The following is an 18596-nucleotide window of genomic DNA, read 5'->3' as shown; positions in this document are numbered from 1 at the left end:
AATGAAAGGAAAACACCATCCTAAAAGTCAATCATCCAAATCAAAAAGAATTTTAGAGAGAGCAATTAAAACAAACATATGGAAAAAAATATTTGTCTTTAGCTGACAACTGTATACTCTAAAGAATACTTGGTCAAATTTAGAGTGACCACCAGAAATGGTGTCTAGAGTAAACACCGGAAATGAGATTTGATTAAATTAATCAGGGAAAAAAAATATATTCCTTTGTACATGAAACTATAAAACCATTTAACTGTAAAACCATTGTTGTATCTCAAAGTTTTGTGTTTTTTGACTAAATGACTTTTTCTTTTTCTGTGTAGTTTTCCCATTTTGTTTGAAAAAGAAAATTCATATGCTTCTTTTTGGTGTTAGCCATGCAGAAATGCATCACAAAAATGTTTTTACCTAAAGCAAGATAAAAGTATTAACACTGTGTTTTCCAAACAGCTTTCATTTGCATTTCCATTGAAACATCAAATTATCTCAAGAGGTACATGACTACTCATGACTGCATGAAGTTCACTACAAAATTCAGCAGAAAACTATGCATGAATCTGTACATTCAAATAAGACTGAAGCGATATATATATGCAGATACTTATCTAGAGTGCAACCTACAGAGTAATCTGTTTCAATGCATTTCTCCTTTTGAAATGATACATCCAGATTACTTCTTCACAAGATGTCTGAAATAACATTCTCATTCATAAATGTGGGAGCTGAACTTGAATCCTTGGAAAACGCAGCCCATATACACCAGGGAATGGGGAATGACTAAAGCCTAGCTATCCTGATTTGTCTTCTTTATCATTTACTCACATTCTGCCAGATATTCAAAAAAGAGGAAAAAAAAAAAAAAGGGAAAGAAAAAAGAGAGAGAGAGTGAGCACTTGCTTAAGAGACCAGAATCTTCTGTGTATCAATTAATGCTCTCATATTTTTTTTTAATGAGGGAATTTATTATTTTAAATAAAGATGAATAAGTAAATTCTATGTATTTAAACATACATTCTAAATATTTAAATAAAGATGAAGAAGTGAAATTCTACTGATATTTACTTTGTTTCTGTACCCATATTTCAGCTTCTTGATGTTCAGTATCATTTCATATTTTCTAGTTTTTGGCAGACCAGGGAAAGTCTTGAACACCTTTAATTGTACTTTTCAGTTTTCAAATAACCATAACAATGAATCATCGGGATTAGAAATTAGAGAGCGATTGATCAAGAATGAATAGGTGCTATATTTGTGATGTACTGGGCCTGTGCTGCACTTAGGCCTCCACATAACAGGAGACCCTCAGACCCCAAGAACCAGATCAACACAACCTCCTGGTTCAGACTTTAACCAAGGGGTCAGAGATAAGGAGGACTTTTTACAAAAGAACAAGATAAGGAATGTTAAACACAGAAGGCCTCGAGATAACAGGAGCCCCTCAGACCCCAAGAACGAGATTAAAACAACCTTATGGCCCAGATTGTGACCAAGGCCTCAGAGAGCATGCGCAAAGAGATGAGGTGAAAAGTTCAACCCTGATGAAGACATCTTACTCCATCCCCACAACCCTCAGTGCCCACCACCACAAGGCACTGTGCAAGTGCAGACAAGAGGAATTTATGGAAATGACTTCTTGTAGCTAATTTTAATACTACATGGGGACAGGTTATGCATATGTATAGGCGTATTGGGAAACTTCATGCATATGTAACTCTTTACTGCATATAACCATGGCAGGTTGCTGCGTTAGGTGCACGCGACTTTGGTGGGACTACCCTCCGTGCTGCCCAGCGCTGAATAAACGTACCTACTTTACAGTCTTACTGATTGTGGAGTCAACTTTCCACGAGTCAGCAAGGTATTTCTAGAAAGGCACAAATTTCCAAGTTTTCCCAAATAGACTGTTCTTTTTTTTCCCAAATAGACACAGGTAAGGGGATATCCTGTAAGTCCTATTAGAAAAGAAAGGCAGTCTTTGAGTCTGGGGAAACATACAAACAGCAGATGACAGTATTATGAGCAATGCAAAGAAAAGGTTCTGGAGTCTTACTAGGCTACATGGTAATTTACTGTGCAAAACAAAAGCAGTATGTATTAAGTACAGAATGACACCCAGCAAAATTTAACAAATTATCATAAACTTACCTTGGCTTTCTTGACCATTCTATAAAAAATACTTACTAAAGTTCAGAGCATGATTAAAGAAAAATTTGCACTTCTCTGGAAAGTTCTAAGGGATATATTTGTCATGATAGGAAAAAAACAAAACAAAACAAAACAAAAAAATACATTAGGTTATGAAAGACTCTTCCAAAAACATAACAGCATCAGAATATGATTTCTTAAAAGCTGGACTAATATAATCATCAAAGTACACCATTCCTAGTTGTTGCTGCTTCCTGGAATCTAAGGCTATATGCATACCTGCTAGACATTTCCTTGAAGTTTGGCTCTTCTATCAGTCTGTCATACAACTGACATACTTTTTCACCTTTAAATTAAACCAGCTTTCTTTGTTGATACAAAAGCCTTTTAGCTTTCTTTCAACATAACTTCACAAACAAGAACAGTGAAATTAATGAATTTCCTACCTAGCTAGCTGTAAGTAGCTACTATATAATGACAGCTCTCTTCTTGAACACACAAATTCTTATTGACAATTGATACTTATCAACTGTTACTTGGATAACTATAGAAATTCGGTGCTTTCAGGCAGGCAGCTAGAATATAGCAGGGGGTGTTCTCATAAAAATCATGTGCTAGTCATGCCTGTGGAAGTCTGTCCAAATGATCTGTTTTGAAAATATAATTTTTCTGTGCTTAGAAAAGACAATTTTACTGTAGCTAATAAATTTCATTTGCACTAAGAATGCTTCAGACTGAGGCCATTAGGTATTCTCCTGGCAGAATGCAAGAGCCATGTAAGATTCAAAGCAGCTGAATGAAATCTTAAATCGTATTCTTTTTTTAGCTATTGAATTCTTAATGTGCTAATGACCAAGAAATTCAAAATAGATTTTTCATAGATAGTCATTACATATGCACATCTAATTAGTGAACTCTTGATTTCTGCCCTATGATCCTGATATACGGACACAGTGAATAATAACATCTGCAACAGAAGTTAGCAGGAGCTTTGCTTTAAACTACTATACCATTGGCTTAATTGTAATGCTAAATAGTGTGGCAGTCAGGTCCTGGGTAGCTCCTTTTGTCAAGCAAAGTGAGTGGTATTTTGACCTCAATCTCCACGTGTGCCAGTTTACTACCCTTGTAACATCGCCTCCTCATCTTGCAAGGCAGTCTGAAAACGTATTCCACAGGAAATCATCAGAAGACTTCAGTTGATACAAAGTAACTGGAAGTACACAAATGAAAAAAGAAATTCACAATCCAAATGCAATATAATATATTCAGGAAAAGCAAAAATATGCCATGGGCCTTGTGATATTGTTATAAATGAGGTCTCAACTCAAACTGAATTTTGTAATATTTATAAAACAAATATTTCTAAAAGGTATAAAAGGCAAGTAAAGAGCGCTGGGTGTGCGGGGAGTCTACACAACACGCACACACAAACATCAAACATTCTAAATATACAGAACAGTGCTTTACATACTAAACCCGAGTATGCCTATACATATGTACAATCAGGAAAGATAACAAACAATCCTTTCAGTTCCATGACTTAACAGTCTCCATCTTCCATTCCTTTTGAACAATATGTCTCGCTTTAAGTTGTCAAGTAACTCGGTCTTCAGGCCTTATGTATCCCGTTCTTCCCAGATCGAAGAAAAGCATATCCATCTACTTTTCAAGGCCAATGGGTCAAAAGGCACGTTCAGGTCAACAGGGGGCGTAACAGCAAAAGCCTTCGATGGCTGTAGCAGCAGAGGGGCCCATGGCGTAGCAGTCGGATAAAGTAAAGGAGCCTGCAGCTCCCTCACCATCTGGCAAGCCACACGTTGGTGATTGTGGCTCCACAGGGCTCTTCAAGGCCTCAGAGACTGCTCGACAGGTGCCGAGCAATCCCACTGCAACCTTGTCGTTTTTAGTTGCCGAGTCCCACACCTTGACCTCAGTTTTGTCCCATATTGCAGGCTCATAAACTGTCCAATTGTTAATAAGGAGAATGAGCTGTAAGGTTACCAGGACAGTCTTTGTTCCTAAGGACGTATGATTCCCCATAATGCGCAGCTGCTTACCAGCGAGAGGCAGTTGTGTGCACAGGTCCACTTCTCTCAGCTTGAGCTTCTCTCCAGCTCCAGTGCGTCCATTTCCAGCGACTTTCTGTACGAGCTTCTCTGAGCGGTTTGCTGAGTCTGGCCGAACCTATCTTCATGAGGCAATCAGTGTGCTTGCTCCCGTCCATTCTCCATTCTGCCAGCCTGTTCCTCTTCACTTCTTTTTCCTGCTTCTTTATTGATGTAACTTCATCGTGTTGCCTTTTTTATCTTGAGGGCACGCTCCCCTCTTATACCCTTTTCTCCACAGCAGTTCTTTTCAAAACAACTTTTCATTGGTCAAACAACTTTGCATGTAACAACAACAGCAAACACCCAGAAACATCCGTGCCTTAACGGCTGGAGAACAAGAGAACCATCTGGAGAACAAGAAACCTGAGACTGCATGGAGTCTCCTGAATCACCCTTCTTTGTTCTCTCTAAACTCTTTTATATTCCTGATGGCTTCATCATTAAGAGTCTAATGTTATCTCAACCATGGGGCTTTCCAACCCCCATGGCCACATTCCCAAATCTCCCCCTTCTTTATTAATATCAACCATTTTCTCGACATGAATTACCACTCCATATATATGAAGGTGGCTTGAATGATTAACAATCTAGATAATATTTCCTTGCATTTAGCATAAAGTTCATGACTGATGTATTTGACATATTAATGAAAAACAGAAGGACAGAAAAAAAGTACCCTAGTCCAATTATCTCTTCTAGGACAGGATTGCCTAGTACATAGAAAGAGAACTGACTTTTATTCTTCTAGCTGTTCCACAGACCATAACAGCTGGAAGATCTTTGATCTTTATTTAACTGCTGCTTTATCATCCATATTTTAATATAGTATACATAACTCATGTATCAGTTAAAAATGGGAAATCTGTTTGTTAACTAATATTGTTTATTGTATTATCTAGAAATCAAATACACAGCACATTAAATGTCACTTAAAATGTTTTTAATTCCTGCAATAACAAAAGTGAATTAAATATATTTTTTTCTTTCATAGTAATTCTGCTCATCTTTTAAATCTCAGCTCAGAAAAGGTTTTGTGCATATCTGTCACAATAAACATCTTTGCTTATCTTCAAAAGCCAAGTTCTTTTAATTTTATTTCTCCTGTTGCTTTTATCTTCTCTTGCTGCTACACTTACATGTATAACTGCCATCATGATACCCAACAACCTCTTCTTCAAGGAGCTGGGAAATAACGACTTTTAATGAAAGTTATTTTACAACTCAGCATTACTGTGCTAACAGTGAAAGTACCTGATATTCGTCAGCTGACAACTTTTGGGTCTGCATGAATCTGAGTAGGATTATTTTTCTTACTAACTGCTTTGAGCTTCATGCTTCAAAAATCCCCAGATTCAACATGAAGTTTGATTAAAGCCAACAATTGTTTCTCATTCTTGTCAACAAATGTAAGTTATTAATTATTTTCCAATGCTTTTGACAGAGCAGGTGAATTTAAACTTAAATCAGCAAGGAAATCTTGTATTTTTTTTAAGTAGATACAATACAGCTTTTCACAAGAAAGAAACTGTCCAGTCAAGGCAGGTGATTGCATTTCTGGTATGTGTGCAAACAACAAACTCTGCTCATACTGTGAATTTGTTTCAAAAATGGAGATATAAAAGGAAAATACATAATTGACAAAGTCACAGGTCAAAATTAAATCAGGTCATTAGTTTGTAAACCCAACGGAGAGACTAATTAGAAATTAATCATCTATTAATTATTAGCATTTCTGATATATACTCATTGGGACGCTTAATTTGTACTAAGGCTACTTATCATTTCTCCATCCTTACAGCTAAATTTAAAAATTAATTTTTTAAATTTAATTTACAACTTAAAATAAATATCTATTTGAGTTCTATGTTGGCTTCACTATCGACATATTGTATTCAGATTTTTAGCTGTTAATGTGAATATTTACATGGCTGTGTTCTTTGTCACAATTTTCTGGCAAATTTTTATTGGCTGTACTTGTTTGATACAAACATGGAATCATAAAGGTTAGAAGAAACCTCCAAGATCATCCAGTCTAACCATCCCCCTTACCACCAATATCACCCACTACACCACATCCCTACGTACCACAGCCAAGCTTTCCTAAAACACCCCCAGGGATGGTGACTCTACCTCCCTAGGCATCCCGTTCCAATGCCTAACAGCTCTTTCTGAGAAGAAATTTCTCCTAATTTCCAACCTGAATTTTCAAGTATGCTTCGTATGAATAAAGTTTGATTTTATGTGTCTGTAATGGCTATTGCATTGGCTAATAATAATACTTCTCATTTTTGCACCAGACAAAGTTTTACTCTTTTTCTACATCTATGGTAAATATTCCCAAGCATACTTGTTTCACTTCCGTTTAGCTTTTCATGAGCACCTCTCTGACATAAAATCTAACTTCAAATCTAGCATATTGTCAAATTTCAACACAATACATATTAATATAAATACAAAATATGCACAACAGCTTTTGTATAATCAGCTAATATTTGTCTGTTCTTATCCCATAAATTTACATTCTCCAGGATCCAAATACGTCAGTAGAAGGAAGAACTCACAAATTATTCTACAAGACAAAGTAAATAATACCTGTAAGATATGGATTCAGAGAAAAAGTATTTGGATAACTGAAGTGGAAATCTACCCCTATATTCATGGTACATACCTAAAGAAATGCCCAATTTTCAGCACCCAAAATTGGTATGTGGAGAAAATATGCTTGTGGTACTTAATATCTATAACAGATTTGTGAAATAAACCGAACATATGAAAATATTAGATTTTAGATAAAATTATATGAAACTAATATTTTTATTAAATGAAAATATTACTTGTTTTTTCCCAAAGTATCAAGAAATATCCTTCAATCTCCTCAGAAAACAAACAAACAAAAGTGAAAAACAAACAAACAAACAAACAAACAAAAACGTATTTATGAATAGATTAGACAAGCACTTGCCACTACAGCAGGTAGGCCTAAAAGACCTTTCAGGGTCTCCAATCAACTAATCCCTGAGTTTCTGATTTTACATATGACTTATACTGAAATTTTAGTCAATTTTTTTCTTCTTCTTCAGGACAGTTTTTTTACTGTAAAGAAGTAATCACCTCAAAGACAGTGCTTGAATAGAAAGCTTCCAATAGGTTGTGTAGCACTCTACACAAGCCTATTAAATGGCTGAGTTATATCAGTGAGTGGTGAGGCTGAAAAGGAGAAAAAAAAAGAAAAAAGAAAAAAAAAAAAAAAAAGAAAGGATAGTTTCCTTTAACCTTAGATGAGATGTTATGAAAAAATAATCAGGCTGGAACCTATTTGAACTTCTCTGTCTAAATCAATACAGGAGTAGTCTGTCTTTGCTGTGATAAGACCAGATGATTCTGACTTTCTATTGGGCACAAGGCAGAAGTCACAGGTTGAAGTGTAATCAAAAATTATCTTCTAGCTTTTTTTTTTTTTCCCCTCCTAGAGATGAAGCTTCAATCGATGGTCTCAGAGCCTCAGATTATCTATCAGACAGAGAAAAGCTGTCTCAAGCAGCAAGGACCTCTAATCAAATATTGACAGATGAGATGTTCTAGGTGATAAAAATAGATTTAAAATCCAAAGTGACATTTTTTGATGAGAATCATAGCCTAACTGTTAAAGTCATAATATAAGATAAATGATTCAGTCTAAGCCTTCCAATCAATTTATTACCTTTCCTAAATATAATGAATATGAGTTTCCTATTTAAGCCAAGGTCAAACCCACACAAATTAACCTAAATAGCTTCATATTTTCCTCTAGATTGATAAAAAGACAGCTGCTCATGATGTAAACCAATTCTAGTTGACTTGAAAAAGTTACAGTTTTGAAATATATGTACAGGAAATAGTAAATACTGGTAGAAATTGCCATATGCTACACCATTTTACTAGCATACCAGTAGTTTACTAGCAACCATAGAAACAGTATAGCAGTTACGAACTCTTAAATTTAAAGAGATTCCTATGAGAATACTGATCAACTTCAAATCTCAGTCAAAACTTCACTTAAATTAATGTGTTAAATTGCAGCGTCCACAGGCATATGTTAAGTAGCAAAGAAACAGCAACTAAAAACAAACAAAAAAAACCCTCCACCACCTAACCACTAAAAATGTCAATAGAAATGAAAAAACCTTTCTATTCAGAATTAAGTAGCTTTAACATAAAAACACCTTGAAATGAAGGGTAATTCATGAGTTATACTGTAAGTCCATTAACAGACTCTATAGACAGTAAAAAACGGAGAAGCATGTCTTCAAACAGACCTTCCTTCTCCCGCTACCTGTATAACTTCTGTGTTGAATCAAAATGGTTTAAATTAATCTAATCTAATCTAACATAATACAATAATTGCATTTTGGGGTGCATGGTCACTAGCTAATACAGGTGCATAGTTTTGACCTACTGGTCAAAAGGGGGTGGTTCTCCCACTATATGTAGCATTGGTGCAGCCTCACCTTACAGATTTTGTACAGTTCTGGGCTCCCCAACTTAAAATGATGTTAAGGTCTTTGAACGTATCCAGGGGAGGGACATAAGCTGGCAAAATGCCTGGAAAGCATGAAGACAGTCTGAGGACACTTAAGTTGTCTGGTTTGGAGAAAAGGAGACTGAGATGTGACCTCGTTGCTCCCTACAACTTCCTGAGGAAGGAATGCAGGGAGGGAGGTGGTGAACTGGGAACCAATGACAGGATGCAGGGGAATGGCACAAAGCTGTGCCAGGAAAGGTTCAGACTGGACCACGTCCAGCCTGAAAAAAAATTTCTGTACCATGAAGGTGGTCAAACACTGGAACAGATTTCCTGGAGAGGTGGTTGATGCCCCATTCTTGTCTGTGTTAAGAAATGTTTGGATAATGCCCTCAATAACATGCTTTAACTTTTGGTTTGACAGAATAATCTTGACCTTTTCAAGACTGTGTTTTGGTACAAACATTGTGCAAGCAATTAACAAATTTGCATTTCCATGCAATTATTATATAGTTAAATTAGCAGATAGTTAAAATCAAATATATGTACTTAATATATATGCATAAAATATAACTTGAAAATGAGGTCACAACTATATGAAGTAATTTAAATGGAAAGTTATTTCATTTTTAAAGTACAATCAAAAAAAAAAAAAAAAAAAAAAAAGAACAATGACAACCATGAGAGCTAAACTGAAAATAATAATTATCCTCTTACAGGACACTACGAAAGTATCAGCATTGAATATGCATTAGAATTTGCCTTTCTGGACCCCTTACAACCTCCAAAGAAAACCTTATCGAGAATAAGAAAGCTTTCTAACACCAACACAGAAGATGATTCTCTATATTTTGACTATCATTCTTCACAAAGAAATTCCTTTTAAAAGAAGTCTTAAAATAATTCTGTCAAGGCATGACTTGCAATTTAGTGCATATCCAAAATCTAACTAAGCAATTTGGTCTGTGATGTCTCCCTGGCAATACTCATCAAGATTTTATCTGCTATGCCTGTTTACAGACTTTCTTGTAACAAGGCCTTCATGTTCCTTAGAAGCAAAAAATGCCAATGAATGTAATCTCACAGCATCCATTTTGCTGAAAAAAAAATGAGATCAAGTTTACAGATAGAGAATTTCATGAGTTCATTAAAGTCAAATCAAGGTCATATAAGGAAGTCAGCTGTTGAACTGCCACTGAATTCAAGATCAATTTCAAGCTACAATAAAGTTCATGTTAAATTGAGAGGAGACAAATTTTGCTTCAGTCTCTCAACACTTCAGGTATTGTTTGCCAACTAGCTTCATAAAATATATTCAGTGCTCAAATTAAGAAATGAGCCAGTTACTGTAGAGAACTTAAGAGAAAAAAATAGCAACGTGAAGGTTAAACTAAACCACTCCGAATCTAATCAGAGCAATTCCACAGTGTGGTTGCTCTGACAACAGCATCCATTGCACAGAGACTTATTTCATGACATTTCATCTACTTCACACCCAGGCTTATTATGTGATTTTTCCACTATGTAAACTGGTTTATGTTTTTAACATTTCTGAGCCCATTAAGCTATGTCTTTTCTCAAACTTTTTCATTCAACATAGAAAAGCACTGATTTTCACACTTCAGTTATGCATACAGTACATTATGTGGGTATGCGAAGGTATTTCTGTAAATCTCTTTTGTTCCTAGCTAGCATACAACCAGTAAGGAAATATACTGTGAAAAAACTAAGTTAGCGTGGAAGTAATATTTTTTTTTTTTTTTAATTTTACTTAAAATAAGAAATAAGCACTGTAAACCTGCACTAGGATGAACTTTAGACAAGTGAAAATTTATTTTCTAATTTATGTATTCCAATAAAGATTCTGCTGAACATCTATAGGTTATCTCCTCTTCAATATCTTTTCCAGAAGTTTGGTTTATGCAAAAACTTAATATTAGTGATGATGATAATTTCCATATTCCTTCAAGCTTTTTTTATTTGGACCAATTATCCCCAAAGTTTTTGTTAATCAGTTGGTATCTGTTCTGGCTCTGTCTACAAAGCAATGAATTGTCAAAAACCAACTGATTACCATTACCTGATCTTAGTGCTATTATCCCATGGTTCCAATTTTGATAGTTATCAGTTAACACGCTACATTTACAGTTTAAAATACATTATTCATAAAACAAGGCATCAACTAAGCAGGAACATCTGAAGATATAAATATTTTTTTCCATATTCAAATTCTAAAGACATTTCCATCACCTACTTCATACTCTATGCAAAATTAATTTTTATTAGGAGACACTAGGAATCATTTTTCTCCAGCATTATTTTGTATTTCTTCCCAAACTACACGTTACCTGTTTATAAGCAGTACACATTTACTGAGGCTTTCATCTTCACGTAAATTTCAACTATGAATTCCTCTGTATTGTAGGAATAGTCCGTACACTGAGCAAAACTCAGATTTTATTTATAGAAATTTCATTAAGTTTTTAAATGATAAACAGTTCTAAACGCTACTTAGCGATAAATCCACACTGGCTAGTTTATTTAGTCCCCCAACAGTGTTCTTTTCATTATCTTCCAGCCTCACCTTTTTACAGGACCATGTGGACCAATAAGCTTCAATGTTACATAATGCTGACCTGCAAGGTACACTTTGGGTGCTCACTGCACAGTTACTACAGGTGACTGACTAACTAAGTTTGACACCTGCACTAAGACTGGGTGACTATCCATGGCTTATTGACATTGTCCAAATCCTCACCAGTAGGTTTCAGCTGCAAGGCAGCAATTGGACAATTGCCTGTATTCCCACTGAAGTAAGTGAGCAAACTGAAGCCCAGCTCTTTTGTGTGGATAACTTGGTTAGGATGAGTTATAACTCAAGTAAAGAGTCCACATAATTGTACAGCAAAAACATGCCACTGAATATCAGTATCAGTTTGAAAGCCACTTGCTAACACTAACTGATTTTTTCTTACTGCAGCTACCAGAACAGAAGCCGTTTTTACTCAGATACCTACATATAGTAGATTTTTCTGTCTTCTGAAAACTAACTATAACAAAAACAACCTGTTCTTAAATTTGTGTCTTAACTTCCAATCAAGAAAATGATCAGTTTATGGGTTTATTTAAATTGACATAGAAAAACAGTGGAAAAGACTGCAAGGACATTTACTTAACTAAAAATAAGGCTTACTTTATGAACCAGACTCTTCATAAAAGTTCAGAGTTCAGAGTTCACCAGACTGCAATTCAGTTTAAGCCAATTCAGAAAAACTTGAATTTGTGTTATTTCCTATATGTAGAAAAGGCTCTGGATGCCTTTTCCATCTTTATGCTTGTGAAAAGCTCTTTACTCTGAGAACGACACATTACCTGAAACAGCTCTTGGTCATAACGCCTCAAGAACTTTTAAGTAGAACACTCCATTAACCATTACAAAAAGCTTTGTAAGGGAAGAAATAACGATGCCATATGACTGGTGACCAGGCCCTTCAAGAAGACTTGAAAATAATAATCTATTTATTCTCATTGGACAACAGAAGTACTTAGGATATATTTTTTGCTTCACCTTAGTAGAGAAATCATTTGTAGGCAACAGGAAACATCTGAATGGTCACACAGGCATGTTTTAAACTTTCACAGGTTAATACGGCACTTGTTTTGCATTTTTTCCTGGTGTAAGCAAAGCTATATAATAGTGCTACACCTCCATTAACAACTTAGTAACAACAGAAATTCATCTGTACATAACCAACCAAATTATTTTTCTGTGACTTGCTTAGGATTTTTTAAGAATTATGTCAAGATGACAGCAGTCAAAAGTAAGTCTAACACAGGCAATAACAAAATGAAACTTTCCCAAAGCTTTCTAACATTTGGAAATGCCATTCTTACAAACAAAACGTGCCAAAACACCAGGGTATCCAGAGCTCTGATTGGCTTACAATGATTTGTTGTAAGCAGTAAGTCTGCATCCCCAACAGTCACTGGGGCAAGGCTATGCTTGAGGCCTGTGCACATACATACTGGATTTAGTGGAGCAGCAGCTCATGCTGCTGCGAACAGGTGGGGGTGCTTAACTTGTTTTTCTCTACAGAATTTTTGGATTTTATTTGTTTCTGGCAATAACAGAATGCAATAAAAGAGAAGAAGGTGAATGAAGAGAAACGGAGCTATGTAAAGCAGGAAAATCTGGAGCTAGGTCAACAAAAATATCATCCTCTGATGATACAGATAGTTTATTTTTATATTTTACAGCTACTTACCTCTTCACCTTCTCTCAGAAATGCTTTGTTTGATGTCAGTAAGATTAAAGATAGCTGTGGACATGTCTGCAAAATACACTGGGCAGTATATGCCAGTGTCTCCCCTAGAATCTCTTTCCTCCTGAAACCACTGTAGTACTTAAACTGTACTAACAACATGAACTTATTTGTGATAGTTATTGTGCATAGTTATACAGCTCCAGCATATTTTTAGGGCAACTAATATGTTCTCACTAGTTTTTGGTGAAAAGAAAAACAAATAAACAAATACTAGTAAATGTAAAACCATAGTGTACATGAGAATGGATATTATTAGCACTGCATCCAATTGCTGCAGAACATGCAAACAGTCCTGAGCTACTGTTGTGGAGCATTCATTAGGATCAGAAAGAGGGAAGCAAAGATGGGTTTTTCAGCAGCTGAAGAGAGGCTGAAGGGCAGCTGCAGAAATGGGAACATGTGTGATCCTTCATGCAGAGACTGGGGGTTCTGCAGCTGCTTAATTCCCTATGGAACTTTCCTTTTCTCATGAATATTCCTTTATTCACAGTATCTCCTCCAAAGGGGTTGGCAATGACACATCACAGGATCCTGTCTAGTACTCTTCAGGGTCTAACTTGCTATTGCTTTTCAAGTCAGCTAAAGCTCTGAAATGATTGCTTATTGCTAGGAAACATTTTGATTGCTCTCCTGTCTTCTTTAGGCTATTCAAATGAAGGCAGCAGCTGCATTTTGCCATTCACAGTCATTTATGCCTTTAGGCTCATGTTTCCTGTCAAAACCTCGAACTAGTGATTGTATATGATTTTTGTTCTTTAATCGTACATCACTGTTATGTTTTCATAGCATTTTCCATCTAGTAATGACTTTATTGATCCATTCTTCAGTCCTTCATCTTTCCATGCATCTAAGTACATTGTAACAAACTTCAACTGATCAGTTTATACCTTAAGCTGCACATAAATATATATTATAGGGCTACACAATAATTACTCAATATCAACAGGCTTAGTATGCAAGGGCCCAAGACAGAGCCAGTTATACTTAATATAGGAAATAATCACAGCTAAAAAAGGAACTAAAGGAACTAAGCTAAAAAAGGCTGCTGCTTTCTGTTTTGTCTGTTTCTCATCACAGAATCAAAATGTAAAGTAAAGATAAAAGAAAAACAAAACAAAACAAACAAACAAACAACAAAACAACAACAACAACAACAAAAAAAAAACATATGACCACAATAGCAAAGAGGAAAAAAATGGAAAATAAAATCATTGTCTTAATAAGAAAAATTTGTGGTTATTCTAGACTTAACATTTATTTTTCTCAAAACATTGACAATTAAGAACTTAGTTTTTCCATTCTAGACATTCTCATGAAGATAAACTGCAATATCCAAATATACTTACTTAACTCCAATACACTGTCCTCATTTTCTCCAATGGTTTTCCAAAGAATCAAAATATTTCTCTTGAAATGAAAGCTGCTTCTTCTGTCACATCAATGCTTTCAGTTTCTATCACATTCCACTGTTGCACAGCCCACAACGCTGGATTTCTAATATTGCTAATATCACTTCCATAGCAACACACTAAGATATCATAAACTTGGCATTATGGTTATATTCCTAGACTAGGTCTAAGGAGGAGCTGATTTCAAAAGCAACTCTTATTAAAAGATGGATACACATAATAACCAAAAGTAATTACTAGTGGGTTACAGATAATGGCTTTCGAAGTACCGTAAATCAGTCTCACAAAAAAAAAAAAAAAAAAGGTTGTACCTCTTCAAAGCTAACCAAAAACAAAGAACTTTTTTTGTTAATGGTGTTTAAAATACGCTTCTCCCGAGCCATCCTTAAACTGAGTAGCATATATCAGAGGTGTTCATTTTCTAAGAATAGTATTTCTTGTCTTCTTCACACACTGAATTCAGTCCAATACTCATTGGAATCAATGCAGTGTAAAATGATGGCAAAATTTGAGGTGTAAATATTAAGAGTCTACAAACAACTGAATAAATGAATGAGAAAGAATTCAACTTCCAGAACTTGCAAGATACCTTAATTTTATCAATAAATCTTTTTGCTTTTAAGCTCAAAACATAATGTATTAAGTAGAACACATATCATTTTGGTCAGCATTTTGGCATATTTTATGATATATAATGACTTGAGGCAAACGTACTCCACTTGTTACTTCCTGGCTGGAATCCTAAATAGTATTGTAAAAGGAATAGCAATGTAATGCAAGCAACCATATACGGACTTTGCAAATGGCTGAATATCTCAGAAATAAATGTTATTTTAAGAGCAACTTAATCTACAGTGATTTTACTCTGTATGCTTTTCATTGACAGCTGTTTGTAGAGGAAAATACAGAGGAAAATAATCAGAGGAAAATACTTCTATTCTATTGGTTTCAAAACAAGCTTTTACTGGGGTTAGTCAGGAGAAGGGAATGTCCAGATCTGTTTATGAATTAATGTATAGAAAAGGAAGACAACTGTCAATATGTAAGGCATTCAAGAAGGTTCCTCCTTCTTCTCCAGATTGAAAGGGAAGGTTTTTCAGGGATGAATTCAAAGTCAAAAAGCAGAAAAAAAAAAAAAAAAAAAAAAAAAAAAAAAAGGAATGAGCAGCTGCACAGAATACTTCAGGTTCTGTACTAGTACCTTTTTTTTTTTTTTTTTTTTTTTTTTAATATATTCACTGTTGGCTGGGAAAATGAAGAACGAAGTTTCATGATACAAGGTTAATTCAGGGTAGTGAGGATAGGAGCCAACTGTGAGTAATTTCAGTGGGGAAAAAAAAAAGACTGAATAATTGTACCATAAAATGGCAGATGAAATTAGATGTAGGAAGATAGATATAGAGTGATGCATATGGAAAAAAGAATCTGAATTTCACAGAAAAAACAATGGACTCTATGCTTTCTCAGGAGTGGTGTCTTGGGGTTTTCATTACATCAGCTCAAAGCTCTGTAACAATGAAAAAATGAACCAAATGCACGGAACAATAAGGAACAGAGCAAATAGAAAACATTGTTATGCTGTCATGGAAATGCATGATGCACAGGTGTCTTGACTATTGCATGCACTGATTACAACTCAGAAACGATATAGAAGAATTGGGAAAAGCACAGAGAAAAGCAACGGATGTGACTTAAGAGTGGGATTCTTCAGTCTGGGAAAGACAGTTATGGTGAAAATAAGACGTGTGTCTATATATTATAAAAAAAAAAAAAAAAAAAAAAAAACAAATAAGAGACAAACAAGAATCCAGTCTTTTCCAAGTATGGATTATCAAAGTAAAGAAATTCATACAGGAAAATAAAAAACTTTTTTCTTTGCTTTTGGCACACTTCTCATCTCTGCCTGAGGTGGAATGCTTGGCTAGAGAGTCTCACTTGGGCTGACCTCCTATAGCCACTCTGGTTGTTACAATCTGTTTTTCCCTCCAGCATACATCACTTGTCTTCTGTCAAAGAGGATGGACTGGAACTGTTTTGAGTACTTCTGAGAGAACAGAGATCTCCTGACCTGGCCATACAACCTTACCTGCACAGGCTAGATAGGTCATTCTCATGCCTCAGCATACCATGAACTAGATCATCATCTGTTACTTGTAATTAAGTATTTTAAGATATACATAATCAGGATGCTCACCTGTTTACTCATTTTCTTTTCAATTCTGTATTGTTACTTCTGGAATTTAAATAATTCTATGATTGTTTAACCAGACACACTGAGCAATTTGCGTGAAAGAGGGCAATTCACACAAAAGCAGAAAGCGCTCTGTGGAAAGACCGAATGTCTTTCACAGACTACAACCCTCAATGGCCAAAACCACAATTAAATCTCACAGAATCACAGAATCACAGAATTTCTAGGTTGGAAGAGACCTCAAGATCATCGAGTCCAACCTCTGACCTAATGCTAACAGTCCCCACTAAACCATATCCCTAAGCTCTACATCTAAACGTCTTTTGAAGACTTCCAGGGATGGTGACTCCACCACTTCCCTGGGCAGCCTGTTCCAATGCCTAACAACCCTTTCAGTGAAGAAGTTCTTCCTAACATCTAACCTAAAACTCCCCTGGTGCAGCTTAAGCCCATTCCCCCTCGTCCTGTCACCAGTCATGTGGGAGAACAGACCAACCCCCACCTCGCTACAGCCTCCCTTGAGGTACCTATAGAGAGCGATAAGGTCGCCCCTGAGCCTCCTCTTCTCCAGGCTGAAAAACATCATACTATGAGCTTTTAGAACAGGCCTGTCAGTAGTTCATGTGGCTGGGATTTATAAAGGGATCTAATATATTTCAAGTGTCACTGGAATTGTCTGGAGTCTTCCATGAAACTTCTAAATACAGTTTCTTCATACTTGCCCTGAACCCAGGTTTTTGAGAGAAGTCTGCCCCTCTACAGTGTGCTTAGTGGTATTTATGCCAAGCTCATGTATTCAGGAAGTGAACAGGCCAGTGGCCAGCAGCCTGCAGTACTTCTATGCCAAGCAACGCCAAGCAAATATTGAACTGGAGAAATGACTGCATGTGCTTCAGTTGCTCTGTTTCACAGTCAGTACAGCTCTTTTCCTGCTTAAGATGTCAAATACTGGCTCTATTTTTGAACTCTTCCTTAAAGATATTTTGAGCAGTTTTGTGGACAAAAAAGTTTTGCTATTGCAGATAAAAATATGGTTTGGGTATATTGCTGTGAGAAATTTTGAGAACAAAGTGAGAGATTTAGAGATTATTTATTTATTTATTTGGCGTGACATGTACCTTAAAATGTACAAAAACAGGTCTCTCCTTCCTGAATTTTGCCAAATTCTATTAGCTGTTGTCTCTCGCTCTCTGCTTAAAATTAGCTATTACAGTTAGCTATTAACAGGCACAATCCCACACAATGATTTTATATTAGCACTAAAAACATTCCTTTCTGACCAGAGAAAAAAAAAAGTCTTTTAATATAATCCATAAAGTAAGCAATAAACAGATTTTTTTTGAACTTCCTTAAACTCATCTGTATTCTCCAAGAGACATTTATCCAGACATAACATGACTTTTTTTTTTTTTTTTTTTCTCTTTTTTCCCCCTGGTAAAATTAATGTATGAATTTGTCCTGACATATAGAATACCTACACAATTCCATCTTTTTGGTAAGCTGCATGGTTCAGAACATTCACCTTAACCACCTTTTGTCTATTTACATAATTTTATTGTAAAAAATTTTAATTTTAAATTTTAATTTAAAAAAATATTACTCCTAATAATTTATTACTGATAAATCACTGCTTGTCGTACATCACGAGACACCTAAGAGTTTTTAATGATACTGTACAAGAAAAACATTAGACTGTGAGATACTTGTAGTAACAGAAGACATTGAAAAGCAATGAGAAGACAGGTGAGTAACTAGAAAAAAAAAAAAAAAATCCCACAAAATGAAGAATACACTGGCAGAAGCTTATTTAAAAACCAGAAGCAGAAGTTTTAAAAATAGACCCAAACCAGATGAATGAACTAAATATTTCAACTCCTGCAATTTGTATTTGTTTCAAATATTTTGACATAGTTT

The 18596-nt window shown here is 35.4% G+C and overlaps 1 long non-coding RNA gene across 1 annotated transcript in view; it reads right to left on the bottom strand.

Annotated features, from left to right (window-relative positions):
• LOC311436591 overlaps positions 1 to 14594 on the bottom strand; it is a 46186-nt gene extending 31592 nt beyond the window's left edge. Inside the window, exon 1 of the long non-coding RNA XR_014692958.1 lies at positions 14429 to 14594. This is a non-coding gene — a long non-coding RNA (uncharacterized lncRNA). The remainder of the gene's footprint in view (positions 1 to 14428) is intronic.
• Positions 14595 to 18596: the final 4002 nt, after the last annotated feature.

Source organism: Aythya ferina (assembly GCF_964211825.1).
Source record: "Aythya ferina genome assembly, chromosome: 4".
Classification (NCBI taxonomy): Eukaryota; Metazoa; Chordata; class Aves; order Anseriformes; family Anatidae; genus Aythya; species Aythya ferina.
This window is presented reverse-complemented; position numbering and strand designations above follow the sequence as displayed.